Here is an 18,309-nt window from a genome sequence, read left to right as displayed (position 1 = left end):
AACCAGTCCAGGGTAAACCGCTACTTCAAGTAGCGGTTTTTCAAAGTAAACCGCTACTTGAAGTAGCGGTTTTCCAAAATAAACCGCTACATAAAATAGCGGTTTTTTGTAAACAAACCGCTACTTCAAGTAGCGGTTTTAAACTAAGAAACCGCTACTTGAAGTGGCGGTTTATTGCAAAGAAACCGCTACTTCAAGTAGCGGTTTACCCTGGACCGGAAAAAAAAAACCGGTTTTTTAACCAGTGCTTACGTGGACGGTAGAATGGGAAAATAAAAAGATTTGGCTGCAATTTGGGAATTGCGGTTCTTCTTGACTTTAATTTGGGAAAGAGCTCGAAATTGAATGTTAATAAGTATCGTTGAGCAAAGGTGAGGTTAGGGTTTATATAAGAATCCATTTGTTTAATTAGTTTCCTCGTTGAATTGAATTATTATGTAGGATTTTTCATAGGTTAATACTCCGTAACTCAAAAGGAAATAATAGGAAGTGTTTACTTTTTATATGTATCTTATTATTAATAGAGAGGATGTTACGAATATTATCTCTTTAATTAATTTTGCTTGATTAATCCGATCCAACGAAAAAAAAAAAAATCCAATGCTGCATATTAGTATCTAAATATATATTGCTATAATCTTGATTGTACTTCGACATAAATTGTATGGAGTATGGAGTTTAGCAGTTCACTAAACGCTTATCACTAAACTTATGGGCTAATTCCACCCATTTCTTTTATATATTTTTTTTATTAATTTATTTTTTTTTTTAGGAAATTTTTTCATTTGCTCACTTATGTCATAATTTAGAAATTTTATGGGCTAAAATAGATTTAATGAAAGTTCATTATATTTATTGAAAGTTAATTATAATTATTGAAAATTATAAAGTATTGGTATTTTATCATAAAATTATATACAAATTTTATTGAAAATAAAACTCTAAACTAACTTTTTTATCTTACAAAATCTATCTAAAACTATCCAATATTTTTATCCTACGTGTCATACTAATAATTAATGGTTTCCTACGTGGCGCGCCACTTGGCAAAAAGTTGAAATACCAAATGTCGTTGTCTCGTTGTCTGGCTAAAAGTTTAGTTTTATATATTAGTTACTAGATGGAAGCCCGTGCGATGCACGGTTTTTCATCTAAGATTTTTAATTATTTGATTTATTTGATTTAATAGTTTCAGACAAAATTACAAAAGATTAATATTTTTTTATTATAATTTATAATGAATTTATTAAATATAAAAAAATTGTAAATATGATATTTTTTCTGTTATATAAAATCTTTAATGTGAAATGATAAATTTTTAATAATTTAAATTTACCATATCTTTTATTTCGATAGAATCACCAATCTCGTCCACAACCAACCTACTACATCAATGGATAATTTGAACCGTGAAATGTTAGCTAAGCTGAAATTGATATAAATTAAATCTTTACATTTATATAAAATAAATCAATTATTTAACAATAAATGAAAAATTGTTGCGATATAAAATCAAATCTATGCATTGGAATTTTTTCATCATCTCCAAAAATAACCAAAGCCATCCATATATTAAGTATACAAAATCAAATCGTATGCCATTACATAAACAAATAATCGTTAAATATCCTAAATAAATACAATGTAACTAATAATTACAAATATAAATTTAAGCATAAGATTTTAAAAATTACCCAAACATTGATGACCTAAAACTAACACAAAATTATTAACACAAAATTCGCTTGATGGGATTTTGTATTGATACGAAATTTTATTTGTGTCGTATGATGTGTTAGATCTGCATGTAAAAAACATTTAGTAAATAAAACATAAACATATAATTATTGAGTATCCCAAATTAATACAATGTAAGTACTAATTAGAAATACTAATTTAAACATAGGATTTTAAAAATTAAGCTAAATATTACCCGGCCATTGATGACCAAAATTTAACACAAAATTACTAACAAAAAATTCGCTTGATGGGTTTTTTTATTGATACAATTTTTTTTGTTCCGTATGATGTGTTAGATCTGCATGTAAAAAACACATTTAGTAAATAAAGCATAAACATATAATCGTTGAGTATCCCAAATTAATACAATGTAAGTAATAATTAGAAATACTAAAACATAGGATTTTAAAAATTAAGCTAAAAATTACCCGATTATTGATGACCAAATATTAACACAAAATTACTAACACAAATTCGCTTGATGGGGTTTTTTTATTGATACAAAATTTTGTTTGTGTCGTATGATGTGTCAATTTATAGTGGTAGGTATCACAAATTTTAATTTAATTATAATTAACGAACAATTTGTATTTCTTATCATAAATACTATCAAAATTTAACTTATAATGATAGGTATCAAAGTTTATTATCAGCGTTTATCATTTAAATATTTTTTATTATATTTTTTTTTGGATTTCATATACTCGTAGCATTGAATTAATAAATTTATCTTTTCCTATATTTTTACTTTATTTTTTTTCATTAAAATAATTTAATTCATGGATTATAATCTACGTGGCATTAAAATTTTAGATATATCAAATCTAATTCGTTACTTTTATCTAGGTGGCCGCATAATTTTTTAATTCAAAAATATAATACAAATCTTTCTCCTTATTGGTCGAAATAAGTATAGTTCTTATTTGGCGCTCCGAATGCTCTCTAAAAATGCCTACTTTATTTGATTTATTGTATTTAATAATTTCGGACAAAATTACAAAAGTTTAATAATTTTTTTTACTATAATTTGTAATGAATTTTTTAAATGTAAATAAATTGTAAATATGATATTTTTTCCGGTAGATAAAATCTTTAATGTGAAATGATAAATTTTTAATAATTTAAATCCCAAAACATTATTCATTGTTTTACCATATCTTTTATTTCGATAGAATCACCAACCTTGTCCACAACCAACCTACTACATCGTTAGCCAAACTGAAATTGATATAAATTAAATCTTTACATTTATATAAAATAAATCAATATATTTACCAATAAATGAAAAATTGTTGCAATATAAAATCAAATCTATGCATTGGAATTTTTTCATCATCTCCAAAAATAACCAAATCCATCCATATATTAAGTATATAATATCTAATCGTATGCCATTACATAAACAAATAATCGTTAAGTATCCTAAATAAATACAATATAACTAATAATTACAAATATAAATTTAAACATAAGATTTTAAAAATTACCGAGACATTGATGACTTAAAACTAACACTAAATTCGCTTGATGGAGTTTTGTATTGATACGAAATTTTGTTTGTGTCGTATGATGTGTTAGATCTTCATATAAAAAAATATTTAGTAAATAAAACATAAACATATAATCGTTGAGTATCCGAAATTAATACAATGTAAGTAATAATTAGAAATACTAATTTAAACATAGGATTTTAAAAATTAAGCTAAAAATTATCCGGCCATTGATGACCAAATACTAACACAAAATTCGCTTGATGGGGTTTTTTATTGATACGAAATTTTGTTTGTGTCGTATGATGTGTCAATTTATAGTAGTAAGTATCACAAATTTTAATTTAATTATAATTAACGAACAATTTGTATTTCTTATCATAAATACTATCAAAATTTATCTTATAATAATAGGTATCAAACTTTATTATAAGCGTTTATTTTTTAGTATATTTTGTTCGTATTTCTTATACTCGTAGTATTGAATTAATAAATTTATCTTTTCCTATATTTTTACTTTTTTTTCATTAAAATAATTTAATTCGTGGATTATAATCAACGTGGCATTAAATTTTAGATATATCAAATCTAATTCGTTACTTTTATCTAGGTGGCGAAATAATTTTTTAATTCAACAATAAAATACAAATCTTTCTTCTTATTGGTCGAAAAAAGTATATTTCTTACGTGGCGCTCCGAATACTATTTTTTCATTTATATTTCATTAATATATAATTTAATGCTATAATAATATATATTTATATTATTATATAATATAAATATTTAATTTAATTAAAATATGACATAATATATAATAATATTTTTAATTAAATTATTAATATTAATATTATATATAATATTAATATTATATATTGCGTATAATTATAATATATAATATTATATATAATTTTATATTACTATTATAATTATATAATATTATAATTATTATATTATAATATTATAATAATATTAATATTATTATAATATTAATATTAAATATTATATTATTATTATGAATATATTAGAATATTAATAATATATTAATATAAATTGTATATAAAAATAAATTATAATAAATTATAAATTTAATAAAAATAATATAATAATTATTAAATTTATAATTTATTAATAATTGATTTTTATTTGAATTTAATTATTAATGTTTAATGTATTAAATATTATAATATTATAATTTAAATATTATATATTAAATATATTTTATAAATTATATATAATATATAATGATATTATAATATATATTAAATTAAATTTAATTAAATTTAATATTATTTTTTTAGATGCAAAAAATTTATGATGGAAATAAAATGAGTTATAGGTTATTAAAAGTTATGATTAATTTTGTATATATGAAATATTAGAATTCTATAGATAATAAAACTCTATACAACAATTTTATCTTAAAAAATCCATCCAAAAATTGCTTACTTAGCACACCATACGTGTCACAATAATACCTATTTTATCTCCTACATGGCGCGACACTTGGTGAAAAACTGAAATGCCAAGTGTCGCTGTCTCGTGGCCTGGCTTTGAAACGGCTTTATTTATTAGTGATATGATATTAGATTGACTCAACTCCAGGGACATATCACATCTTCAATATGCTGTTATTGGTCTTCTATGTAAATTATACAAGTAGTTCATAAAATGGTACGAGTAGTATAATACATTATACAAGTAGTTCATAAAATGGGCTTTGAAACTTGTTAAAGAGGGAGTTGGGCCATCTAAAATGGGCTAAAGAGGGACTTGCTAGCATAAAAGTTCATACTTTATTACAGAGAGCTTCAATTCCCAAAACGGCTACAAATTACAATCCCACATTCCCACATACCCACATTAGATCGAGGAGAGAGAAAAACTCATAAACCCTTACTGATTACCGTCGACGGTTGCGCGTAGAGAGAAAAATCCAATTGATTGTCTTGTCTCAATTTTTTTTTTTTTTTTTTTTGAAGGAATCCGAATTGAAATTCCAACTTCAAGCATGCAAATAATTGTTTTTTTTTTTTTTTTTTTCAGTTTTTTATACGAAATTAAAAAATGAACAGATTTTTTTAAAACGGCAATGGCAGATGGTTGAAATTTTAGGGTTTGTGAGAAATAGGAGAAATCAAAATCAGGTAAGTAATTTGGGTTTATTGTTTTTCAGGAGTGGTCTGGCTACTATGGGGACGTATAGAGCCATTGCCGTCCCCGAAACGTATCCTAGCCTGAAGATTGGTGTCCCCAAAGGCGATACGGGACACGGCCTTGGTTTGACGAATCCATCCGTGCATTCCAGGGTGGATTTTTACGGTAGTACCTGGTAGGAACGACGGCGTGTATAAATTTTTTTCAATAACAAAATCTTGATGACAATTCCAAATAAAAGATCGATTTTCAATTTTTTATTCAAAAAGGTTTAAAGTTTCAAAAATAACCTGACTTTTGTTATTCCATTCTTTGATGACCATTATTTCTCAGATAAGCAATTTAATTTTTGCTTTTTTTTTTTTTCTGTACAAGGGCAAACCAGTTATTCCAGTCAACTTCCTAAGGGCAAATCAGTAATTTCATCAACTTTCCGATGGCAAATTATTCATTTCCCAAACCCCAACCCTAAACCCTAACCCTAAACCCTAAACCCTAAACCCTAAACCCTAAACCTAACCCTAAACCCTAAACCCTAAACCCACTAAACCCTTAACCCTAACCCTAAACCCTAAACCCTAACCCTAACCCTAACCCTAACCCTTACTCTAAACCCTAAATCCTAAAACCTAACCCTAAACCCTAAACCCTAACCCTAAACCCTTAACTAACCTAACCCTAACCCTAAACCCTAAACTCTAACCCTAAACCCTAACCTTAACAATATACCCTAATAATCCATAACCACAAACCTTAACCTTAGTGGCAGATGTAGAAATTTAGGGAGTACGGTCAAAATACATTTCATAAATTATAATAGGGTCAAGTGGGTAATTTTATGGAAGAAAAAAATTCAGTTTTATAACAAAAAAAATTATTTTATAGGAAAAAAAATGGGGTCCCTGGACAGCACTTAATTGAACATGCATCCGCCACTACGTAACCCTATATATCCTATACCTTAACCCTACATAATGCTAACCCTAAACCTAAGTCCTAACTAAACCCTAAATTATAAAACTTCACTCCTGGATTAAAACATTAATCGAAATTCTTCTTTTGCTTAATTTCAAAATTAAAATATTTACGACACATCATTTGTTGTAACTTTATAAAAGTATTTTTCGAGACATATAACGTTGGAGTATTTTGCATGTATCCATTGTCTAACTTTATCGTTGAACTTTTAACAAACTCGTAGCAAACTTTTTATTAGTTGTAAGTGCATTTAAATTACTCCGTAATTTACATTTTTTTTGTTAGTCTCTTGATTATTTAGTTGGTTGTTGATCAAGGAATTAGTCTATAGGCTTTAATCCCATTGCACATGCAAGTTTTAAATACCATTCTCAAATTTACGAGTCGACTGATATAGAAAAGATTGAAGCTTTAAACCCATTTTGTAATACCCGTATATTTTAAGATTTTATCAAATATATTTTATGGGTAAAATAAGATATTTTAAATAATTTTATGAATTCTTATACTCTATTTTTGTTATCATATATAAATTATATTAAACCCTATATGGCCATATGTGAAGCCATGTCTTTGCTTTCATGGGTTTTTATTGATATTGTTGGCGCCTGAAAATCAATTCACCAAACACTTCCACCCCTTTAATTTGTGGTATACAATCACTATATATGAGATCAAATTTTGGATCTTTGCTAATTAATTTGGAGCACTATGCGTGATGTCTTGGATGCTACCCACAATTCACAAGTTCGGCAGCCCTTTGTTTTATTTTTTAGTCGAACAGTAATCACACAATCAATCTTTTAATTTGGAGTTATTTGATTATAATTTGATTGTATTATTTATTATATGTAATCACACGGATCTATTTTGGAGTTGTTTGTATAATTGTTTTATATTATTATTGTATGATTTGCTATTCATATGCTTGAGTTTATATGTATGATTGATGTATATAATTATATGATTTGATCAGATTTAATTGTCTTATTATTATTTTATATGATTGATCGTATAAATATGCTAGGGTTTTTAACGTTGTCGCTCTAGGGAGTATTGTTTTTGAGGTTTAGGGTTACTAATGCAGAGTATTATTTTTGGGTTGAGATTTAATTATATTTGGGTATTAGTATTATTGCACTGCAAGAGTTGAGATATTTTTATGATACGAGTACGTTATGTTATAAACCTTAGTCCTTGGCGTGTTGGTAAGGAGATGATAATCATGGGTTAAGAATGAGATACAATGTTTATTAGTTATTTTTCTATGGTCCCCTACATTGGGATTTGGCCCGTATGTTGGTTTGGTTCAAGGTGTTTTTCTTGTTATTGAGAGTATTCAAGTAATTACACTTGTTGATTTATTTATTTGAATTACCCATGTCCAAGTCTAGGTATAGAACAAAGAGCACGACACACTTATTGGTTAGAGGAGTTTATTGAGTAAAAGTTCGTATTATTATTCGAGGTGGAGTTGACAAAGGTTATTTTGAAAGTACAGTGTGTAATGTAGTTTTGAACTACATTGTTTAATTTAATTGACCTAATAATGTTGATTATTCTATTATACTCTGTATTCTGATATGTGATGATTACTGAGCTTTTTGCTGATGTGTGTGTGTTGTTTTGTTGTGCTACTTATGTTTCCGGCCATGTCTTTTTCTTATGGTGGCCCTGCGACAATATATTTTGGAATTTGTCTTTAATAGTGAGCAGTCAAGTTTGTCTAAATAGGTTGATTAAGTGATCGTAGCTAAAGGAGCTCAAGTGTTTCGATTAGTATTTTATAACAAGTTTGTAAAGTTGTATAAATAGTTCATTTAGATTATTGAATTGTAATTATTGGGATTTTGTAAGCCTTAACACTTGATATGTTGTCAAGTGTGACGGTGATACCTCCAATCTAGGTGTATGATTTCGCTATTTTATTTAAAGGCTATTTATTTTCCTTTGAGGTTTTTTTAATTTTGTTTTTAATATATAATATTTATACAATTTATTTAAACTTCATAAATTAGACAAAGCCCGTTTTTATTACTATTATATCATAATTAAATAATTATTAAAAATTATTATGTATATATAAATTTTTTTTAATGATTATTATAATATTATATTAATATTAATATTAATATAAATATTAATATAATATAATATTATATATTAATATTATAATATATTTAATAGTTTTTATGATAATATTAATATTATAATAATTATTAATATTATATAATATTAATATTATATATAATATATTATAATAATAAATTATAAAATAATAATAATTATTAATATTATAATATTTATATAATTATATTAATATTATAATTTTTAATATTATAATATTAATATTACTCATTATAATGTTATAATGAATTTAATTTTGTATAATTACAATTTTATGATTAATTTCACAACAATTATTCACTTTCTGGTAAATATTTTAATTTATTTTATAAGACTATAAAGATTAATTTTATATAAATTTTATTTTTTCTAACATGTTCTATTTATCCACTTTTATTAGATGGAAGAGATATCGGTGTGAACAAAGTTGGTGATCCTATCGAATGTTTTTTTTTAATACAAATTTTTTTACAACAAAATATTACATCTAAGAACTAGTATTTTTAATGTTGAAAAATATTATGAGTATGATCTAATTACAAAAATTATTTTTATGAGATTTTATGTATAAAAAACCGTGGGATATTAGGATTTAAATTATTAAAAAAAAATAAAAATTATCTTATGAAATTAATGGTTTATCTAAATACTCGATTAATAAAATATTTTTTTCATAAAAAAAATTTAAAACTTATAATGCAATAAAAAAACTTTACCTTCTTTAAACATTTTATGTCTAATTTGAAAAGATAGATAATTTGTTAGAGATCAAGATATCACAAGAAATATACAAAATGATATATAGATTTGAGAGTTTAATTTCAAGTGTAAAAAGAAACGAATAATGATTTAGAATTTAAATTATTTTAAAAATAAAAAATTATTATCTTTTCACATTAAAGATTTTATCCTAATATGTAATCATTGAAATATCATATTTACATTTTTTTTAAGATATCATATTGTTGTCATATAACTAACAACAACGAATAAAATACAAACAACAATAAATTAAGTCGCAATACAAATTACATTAAAAAAAATTTACTTTTGTAATTGGCAATATCATTTTAAATAAGGAAAATTGTTTTAAATAATACGACATTTAGCCCATCCGATAAAAACAAGTCCACCTTTTGATTATCCCAGAATAATACCACCTTTGGGGGGTGTCCGCTTTAAACAAGTTATTTTACCTACAAACTGAATGACCGGTTAACAATTTTATTTTATTTTTTATAAATTCGTTTAACACTTTAATTATCTCTTAAATAAACATTTAATTATGATTAACAATTAAAATAAACTTCAAAAAAAAAAAAAAAAAAAACCACCATCTCCCTCACTAGCCACCAGCAGCCCAAACCCCTCCTTTTTGCACTAAACCACCATTCTACCACCATCTTCCCAGCCACCATTTTTCCCTCCTCCCCGCACCCATCCACCACCACCAAGCCACCTTCTTTCCCCTCCCCCCAACGTACGACCACCTCCTCTCCCTCCTCCCCCACGCACAGCGACTCCTAGCAACGGTACGGCCGACGCCTAGCTTCCCCACCACCACGTGCTAATCCCTCCATAATAAATTTTAATGCCACGTAGATTATAATCCATGAATTAAATTATTTTAATGCAAAAAAAAAGTAAAATATAGAAAGATAAATTTATTAATTCAATACTACGAGTATAAGAAATCCAAAAAAAAATACTAAATAATATTTAAATGATAAACGCTTATAATAAAGTTTGAAACCTATCATATAAGATAAATTTTGATAGTATTTATGATAATAAATACAAATTGTTCGTTAATTATAATTAAATTAAAATTTGTGATACCTACCATTATAAATTGACACATTATAGGACACAAACAAAATTTTGTATCAATAAAATACCCCATCAAGCGAATTTTGTGTTAGTAATTTTGTGTGAATTTTTTATCATCGATGGTCGGGTAATTTTTAGATTAATTTTTAAAATCCTATGTTTAAATTAGTATTTCTAATTATTACTTACATTGTATTAATTTGGGATATTCAACGAGTATATGTTTATGCTTTATTTACTAAATATTTTTTTACATGCAGATTTAACACATCATACTACACAAATAAAATTTCATATCAATACAATACCCCATCAAGCGAATTTTGTGTTAGTAATTTTGTGTTAGTTTTAGGTCATCAATGTCCGGGTAATTTTTAAAATCTTATTAGTTACATTGTATTTATTTAGGATACTAACAATTATTTGTTTATGTAATGGCATACGATTAGATGTTGTATACTTAATATATGGGTGGCTTTGGTTATTTTTAGAGATGATGAAAAAATTACAATGCATAGATTTGATTTTATATCGCAACAATTTTTCATTTATTGGTAAATATATTGATTTATTTTATATATATATATATATATATATATATATATATATATATATATATATATAAAGATTTAATTTACATCAATTTCAGTTTGGCTAACATTTTTTATCCATTGATGTAGGAGGTTGGTTGTGGACGAGGTTGGTGATTCTATCGAAATAAAAGATATGGTAAAATAATGAATAATGATTTAGAATTTAAATTATTAAAAATTTATCATTTCACATTAAAGATTTTATATAACGGAAAAAATATCATATTTACAATTTATTTATATTTAATAAATTCATTATAAATTATAGTAAAAAAAATATTAAACTTTTGTTGTCTGAAATTTTTAAATACAATAAATTATATTATTAAATAAGATGAAAAAACCGTGCATCGCACAGACTTCCATCTAGTTATAGTATATATGTGGTAAAAGATGAGCATTGGTAACCGTGAAGGTTAAAGTGGGAAAAAAAGGGAGTACCATCTTTGTAGAGGTGATCAAAACTTAGGTCGGACCGGGCCTTGGCATCAAATTTCATGCCCTAACCCACAAAAAAAAGTGGTGAGCTTTTCGGGCTTTCTTCGGACCATGTTCGAGATTTTAACTATGTGTTTTTAGGCTTGCCAAAACTCGCGCTCTTTGCGGTCGGGCCGGATCACCTCTACATCTTTGTTCATATGGTTGATTATGCAATTTACTCTCTCTGTTAACTTGAATTCAATAGAAAGAAACTAGATCCCATAAAGTAGGGTTGTAGTTGAAAAAAAAATGAATAAAAAATTGTCATAAAGAGAAATATTGTGTACACTTTAGATTAAATGAATGGAAACAAAAAGTGGGTAGAACTTAAAAAAACGAAAGGAATATATATATATATATATATATATATATATATATATATATATATATATATATATATATATATATAATTCTTTTACTCACATGGGCCATATCACACTTGCTATATATGTAAATCTTTTAAAATTGCAAGCTACTCGCGTCGTTAGAAGAGATAAGCCACTTCACAAAATTAAAAAAAAAAAAAAAAATTACCTCTACAAGAAGAGTAACCCCTTATCAACAAAAGATTTAGCCCCCTTAATTTATATCATGTTTAATTGAGCTAGTCCCTATTAATATCCTATATTAACATCTCTTGTTAATATAGTGGCATTTTTGAAAATAAAAGCACTTCTCTCTCCCCCTCCCATGGCCTTTATTCCTTCTCTCTCCTCCCCTCCCATGGCCTTGCCGACCATCATCACGAGTCTAAACCGGCCGGCCGGCCAAACAAAAGACACCTTAGTAGGACATATGTAAAGTGGGCTCATATATACTAACCCCTTAGGGAAAGGGTGGTGCTCGCGGAGATGCGACGGTCGTCTAGTGGTACTAATAGCTATGCAATGATCAATTGGTGGTGGAAGTGGTCGTACGGTGGTCGGATGGTCGTGCTAGTGGCCATGCGATAGTCGGATGATGGTGTTAGTGGTGGTGCGGGAGTCAGAAGGTGGTGCCAATGGTGGTTCAGTGGTGATAGGGGAGAGAGAAAGGGAGTTTTTGCTTAAGAATTTACCAAAAAACCTTGATATTAACAAGGTATATATGTTGATATTGGATATCAACTTGTAATTTCTCTGTTTAATTTTCTCATCATTTAGCAACGCGAATTAGGCACGTGTATTGTTTGGAAAGACCGTATTTCCACACCCTATTTCCTTATAAAACAATTACATGTTTTAATTTCTATATTATCTTTCTTTAGCCGATCACTTTGGTTTTCTCGGCTATGACAATTATGTTAACCATCATTTAAAACTTAGATAAACATCAATCCCAATGATTACTGTTTTAACCTTATATATAAATTTTATTAAAATATTATATATTTATGATGTTATATATTATAAATTAAATTTAATGAAATTTTTTAATAATTTAATGATATAAATTAAATATTATAATATTAATAAAAAGTATATTATAATATTATAAATTAAATACTATAACATTATATAATATGATTTTAATGATATAATATTAAATACGATTGGTAAAACCGTTTCAATATATCAAATAAATAAAAAATTTGTTGTTTTTATATATATACCTACGTAAATTTTATGATTTAAACAAGATTAATGCATAAATTTTATGATTTCGCACGGGCTATCTAAAAAGTATAAATAGAAAATCAATTGCAAGCATAAACTTAAATATGTACTAAAAATTAAACTAACAATTACCCAACCATTGATGACCTAAAACTGATGCGAATTTTTTTTGATGTGATTTTGTATGATATGTCAACTGCGAGTACAATGATTCTTAGAGGAATTTAAAAATGTTCTAGTCATAGGAGACTTTAACCAAGTGGAAAGTGGAAGTGATAAACTAGGGGGCTCAACTCAAATTAGAGGTATTGATGCGTTCTTAGACTGGAGGTTTAGCAGTCATGTGACGGAAGTTCCTTTTTCGGGACCAAGGTTCACTTGGAGTAATAAAAGAGATGGTAATGATCTCATTTTTGAAAGATTGGATAGATCCTACATCACGGAAGAATGGTTCAACCATTCTCCGGATGGGAGGATTACACATGAACCGATAATTTGCTCCGATCACGCAGCCATCACTTATCATGATCAACCTAGGCCTACCTCCTCTAATAGGCCTTATCAAATTGAGAATTGGTGTCTCCTTTTCCCGGAAGTCAAAGACATTGTGGGAATTACTTGGAAAGAGGATATTCAGGGTTCATATATGTTCCAGCTATCTAGGAAATTGGGTAAGTTAAGGTCAAAAATCCAATACTGGTGCTTGGAAAACAAGAAGATGTGGGGGATCAACTAGAGGAAAATCACCAAGGAGCTTCAGGGAACAGGGACAAATATCAGTTCGGTTCAGGAAGGTGAGGGGTACATCAATCGTATTAATTTGCCGATTCCGGAAAATCAGTTGTGCTTTAGGTTCTGGCAACAACGTTTGAAGGCAAACTGGGTAAGTTTTGGGGACTGTCCAACTCCTACAATGTATAGGAAAGTTAAACAGAGGCAGTCCCGAAATGAAATTTTGACGTTAAGGAATGGAAATGATACATGGGTAGAAGGACAGAGGGAGGTAGAAGAAACAATTTTGACCTCAATCAAAGACATCTACAATCCAGTTATGCCTGACAATCATGGAGAAGACATAGATCTCTTACTTCGACAACTGGATATTCCCCAGCTCTGGGAAGAGGATCGAATTTTGTTGGACAAGGAGTTTACTGCCTGTGAAATTAAACAAGCCATGTTCAACATGCCTTGTTCCAAGTCCCTTGGGCCGGATGGGTTTACGGTGGATTTTTTCAAAACCTACGGGAAAGACGTTGGGCAACTGGTAATTGACAGTGTGCAACAATTCATGAGAATAGGAAATTTGCTCAAAGAGTGGAACCAGTCCCTGTTAGTTTTAATCCCAAAGGTAAAGGTCCCTGAGCTGGATAGTCAGTTTAGGCCGATCAGCTTGTGTAATACGGTCTACAAATGCATATCCAAATGCCTGGTTAATAGGCTTAAACAGGTCCTATCACACCTGATCACGGAGAATCAGCATGCCTTTATCCCGGGAAGGTATATGGAGGATAATATTTTATTGAGTCATGAGCTTATGCACCGGATAAACTCGAGGAAAGGATCTGATTTCACAGCTATTAAGATAGATATGTCAAAAGCCTATGATAGGGTGGATTGGTTATTTCTCCTGAAAGTATTGAAGGTATATGGGTTTTCCAATCACTGGATAAGGATGATCTCACAGTGTATCTCGACAGTCAGCTTCAAAACAGTCATAAATAGGAAAACATCGGAACACTTTGCTCCTAAGTGTGGTCTGAGACAAGGGGATCCTCTGTCCCCGTATCTTTTTATCTTCTGTATGGATATCCTGTCAAGAATACTAATCCTAGCAGAGGATATCAAGCAAATTAAAGGATTGAAAGTCTCTCGGAGATCTCCATTGATCTCTCATCTCTTCTTTGCAGATGATGCTATGCTTTTCTTCAAGGTAAATGAGGAGTCATGCTTGTGTATTTCGGACATCCTGAATAGGTTTGGCAAAGCTTCTGGGCAACAGTTAAATCTTCAGAAGTTGTTTATTAAGTTCTCGCCGGGTGTTGACTATGAGAAGAGACTGGCTACGAAACATTTGCTTTCTATGACTGAAACTGGAAATATAGGAATTCATCTGGGTGCTCCGATTGACATAGTAGGGAAGAAGAGCTCTTCTTTCCAATATTTAGTTGACAAGGTATTGGAAAGAATTACCTCATGGGCATCTTTACATCTTTCTCAAGCGGCTAAACTTATCCTGATCAACACTGTACTGGTAAGTATGTCCAGCCATGTCATGAAGTGTCTGAAACTCCCCCAGAGCATTGCAAACAAGATTGATTCGTTAATCACTAGGTTTTGGTGGAGTGGAAATGGGCTTAAAGGATTGCACTGGGTGAGTAGGAGTATTATCCAACTCCCAAAGAGTATGGGAGGTTTGGGAATCAGAGGAACCTCAAATCTCAATGATGCTCTCCTTTTTAAACAAGCAACTAGGATACACCTCAATCCTCAGCTTCTACTAGCAAGGGTACATAAAGGATTCCAACCTCGTAGTAGTTGTTGGATTACTAGCACTTATGCAAGGAAAGGGAATCCTTCAATGGGAAGGTCAAGCCTTCTAAAAACCGCTCAGTTGTTCAAGAAAGGGTTTGCATGGAAGGTGGGAAATGGAGACAAGATTAAAGCTATTTGTATGCCATGGGTGAACGGGGAAATCCCTCTAGTTAATGCAGACCAAAATCTGAGGGTTGCGTCAAAGTGGAAAGTGAGCGAGTTTATTGACAGGGAAACCAAATTTTGGAATGCAGGGAAGATAAGGGAATGTTTCGAGTGGGAAAGTGCAAAATCAATTCTAGCAATGGAGCTCCCGCATTCAAGAGAGGAGGATTTCCTCTACTGGAATCACCATCCTTCAAGTACGTACACAGTCAAGACTGGGTACTACTATCTTTCAAAGGACTTGGGGATGGATCGAACCAACTTTGTGGCAAGGGATAAGGAGTTTATTAAACTGATTTGGAGATTGGATATCCAGCCAAAATGGAAGATATTTTATGGAAATTGTTTTATGATGCCATTGCAGTCAAAGCCAATCTGGCTAGAAGGGGGATACAAGTTGATTCGAATTGCGTGCGCTGTGGGGTGGCTACTGAAGATAGCCAACACTTGTTTAGGTTCTGTATTCTGGAAAAAGAAGTTTGGGATAATGGCTCCCTAACTATTTGCCCTGACACTCCTAGATCCCTTTCTTTGGGAAGATGGATTCAGCACTATATCCTGCTCTTTAATAGCGAGGATGGTAAGCACAGTAAACGTTGCGCTCTGTTTATAGCAACATTATGGGAACTATGGAAAACTAGAAATGCAAGATGCTTTAAAGCAACCATGAGTTCAACAAATCAAGTGTTAGAGGCCATAAAGCTTGCAATGCAAGACCATGAGACCTTTCAGTTTCAGGCAAGCCAAATAACTGAGGGGGAGTCTACGAGCAACGAAAACCCGATTATTCCTCCTGGGTTTGACTATGTGCAGCTAGGTAAAGAAAAGTTTGGTTTTGATGAGTACATAGTAGAAGCTGATGGCTCGTGGGATAAGAAGACGAAGAGAGCAGGAATAGGCTGGGCAGGTAAACAAAGTGTCCAAGGAGGAGCCGATGAGGAAGGAGGAAAACATGGAACGGCTAGGTCAGCCATCCAATGTGAGGCTTGGGCTTGTCTTGAAGCTTTGAAATGGGCTAGAGATAAAGACAAAAATGGAATCCTCCTCTTCTCTGACTCCAGCTCCCTTCTTAATAACTTAAAGGGAATCCCGTAGAAGGAGATTTCGATAACCTGGTTGCTAAAGGATTTAAGGGAAGTTGGTACATTATTTCAAAGATGCACGATTTTAAAGGTTCATAGGGATCAGGTTCAAAGGGCGAATGATATTGCTAGAAATTGTCGGATCCAATTAACTAATTGGACGTAATTTTCCTTTTCCTCATTTGCTATTGTCCAAAAAAAAAAAAAAAAAAAAAAGCTATCTATATTTATTATATAAACGTATGAGGTTTTTTTTAATTTTTTTTCTCTTATCATAGAAAAGCTATCTATATTTATCATATTTATAAATATTATGAGTTGGAGTAGTATATTATATCTTTTCAAAAATCTTATCATACAAAAGTTATTAACTTTTTTATTATATTTTTTCTAACCAACTTTTATTTTTTATTTATTTTTTGTAAATCATACCAACGTATCAAATAAAAGACATAAGGCATACATAAGTTATAATATTGTAGGATTTATATCATATTGTAGTTCCATATTAAGTTGTATAGTATATAACATATTGTAGCTTCCATAAAAAATATTTTGTTTAAGTTGTGTTATTTTTATATTATAAACAAATTAGATATATGATCTATGAATGAAATAATTATATAACTATAGTAATAAAAAATTTATCTTTTATACAGAAACCATGATAAAGATTATATTGAAATAGGTAATGACATATGATATACTTAAATATTAAAAAACTTAAAAGAGCAAACAAATATATTATATAGAATTTATATCTAATATAATATTAAGAAACTTAAAAGAGCAAACAAATATATTATATAGAATTTATATCTAATATAATTATGAGATAAATGAATTTAAACTCTCAAATTTCATTCGTTAATTATGCTTAGGTGGCAAATGAATTTTTTAATTCTAAAATAAAATAAGAATTTCATTTTTAATTGGTCGAAATAATACCCTTACTTATGTGACGCTCCAAATGCTCTTATATATATATGTATATATTATATTAGATTTTTTTGCCAAAAACAATATAAATTTTAGGGAATTTTGACTTTTACCACCTTTAAATAACCACTTAATTGAATTTACCACCTCCAAAAAAAAAGATTTACTTTACCACCACCAAAATTTCCAAAAATTCGATTTTACCACCAACTAACGGATTCCGTCCATGAATCCGTTAGTAGGGCCCACCTTTTTGACGGTTCTTCTTCATCTTCCCCGATTTCCATATCAACCCAGCCAGCAACGAAATTAACACACCATGGTTGGTCGGAATTTCGTGTGGGGGCAAGGGAGGGGTCGGAATTTGGTGTAACCTAGGGAGGTGATCGGAATTAGGTGGTGGTTAGGGTTTTAGGAGTGCGGAATTTGGTGGTGGCTAGGGTTTTAAGAGTTGTCGGAATTAGGGGGGCTATATGGGTGGTCGGAATTTGGTGGCTAGGGTTTTGAGGTCGGAAATTGGTGAAAGGGGGTCGAAATCCGGTGTGGGGGTTGTGGCTGGGTGCGGTGCGATGCGGTGTTAGCGGTTAGGTGGTGGGGTCGTTGG

This window comes from Chenopodium quinoa, unplaced genomic scaffold, assembly GCF_001683475.1.
Source record: "Chenopodium quinoa cultivar QQ74 unplaced genomic scaffold, ASM168347v1, whole genome shotgun sequence".
NCBI lineage: Eukaryota > Viridiplantae > Streptophyta > Magnoliopsida > Caryophyllales > Amaranthaceae > Chenopodium > Chenopodium quinoa.
The sequence above is the reverse complement of the archived record's forward strand: the minus strand, read 5'-3'. Positions refer to the sequence as shown.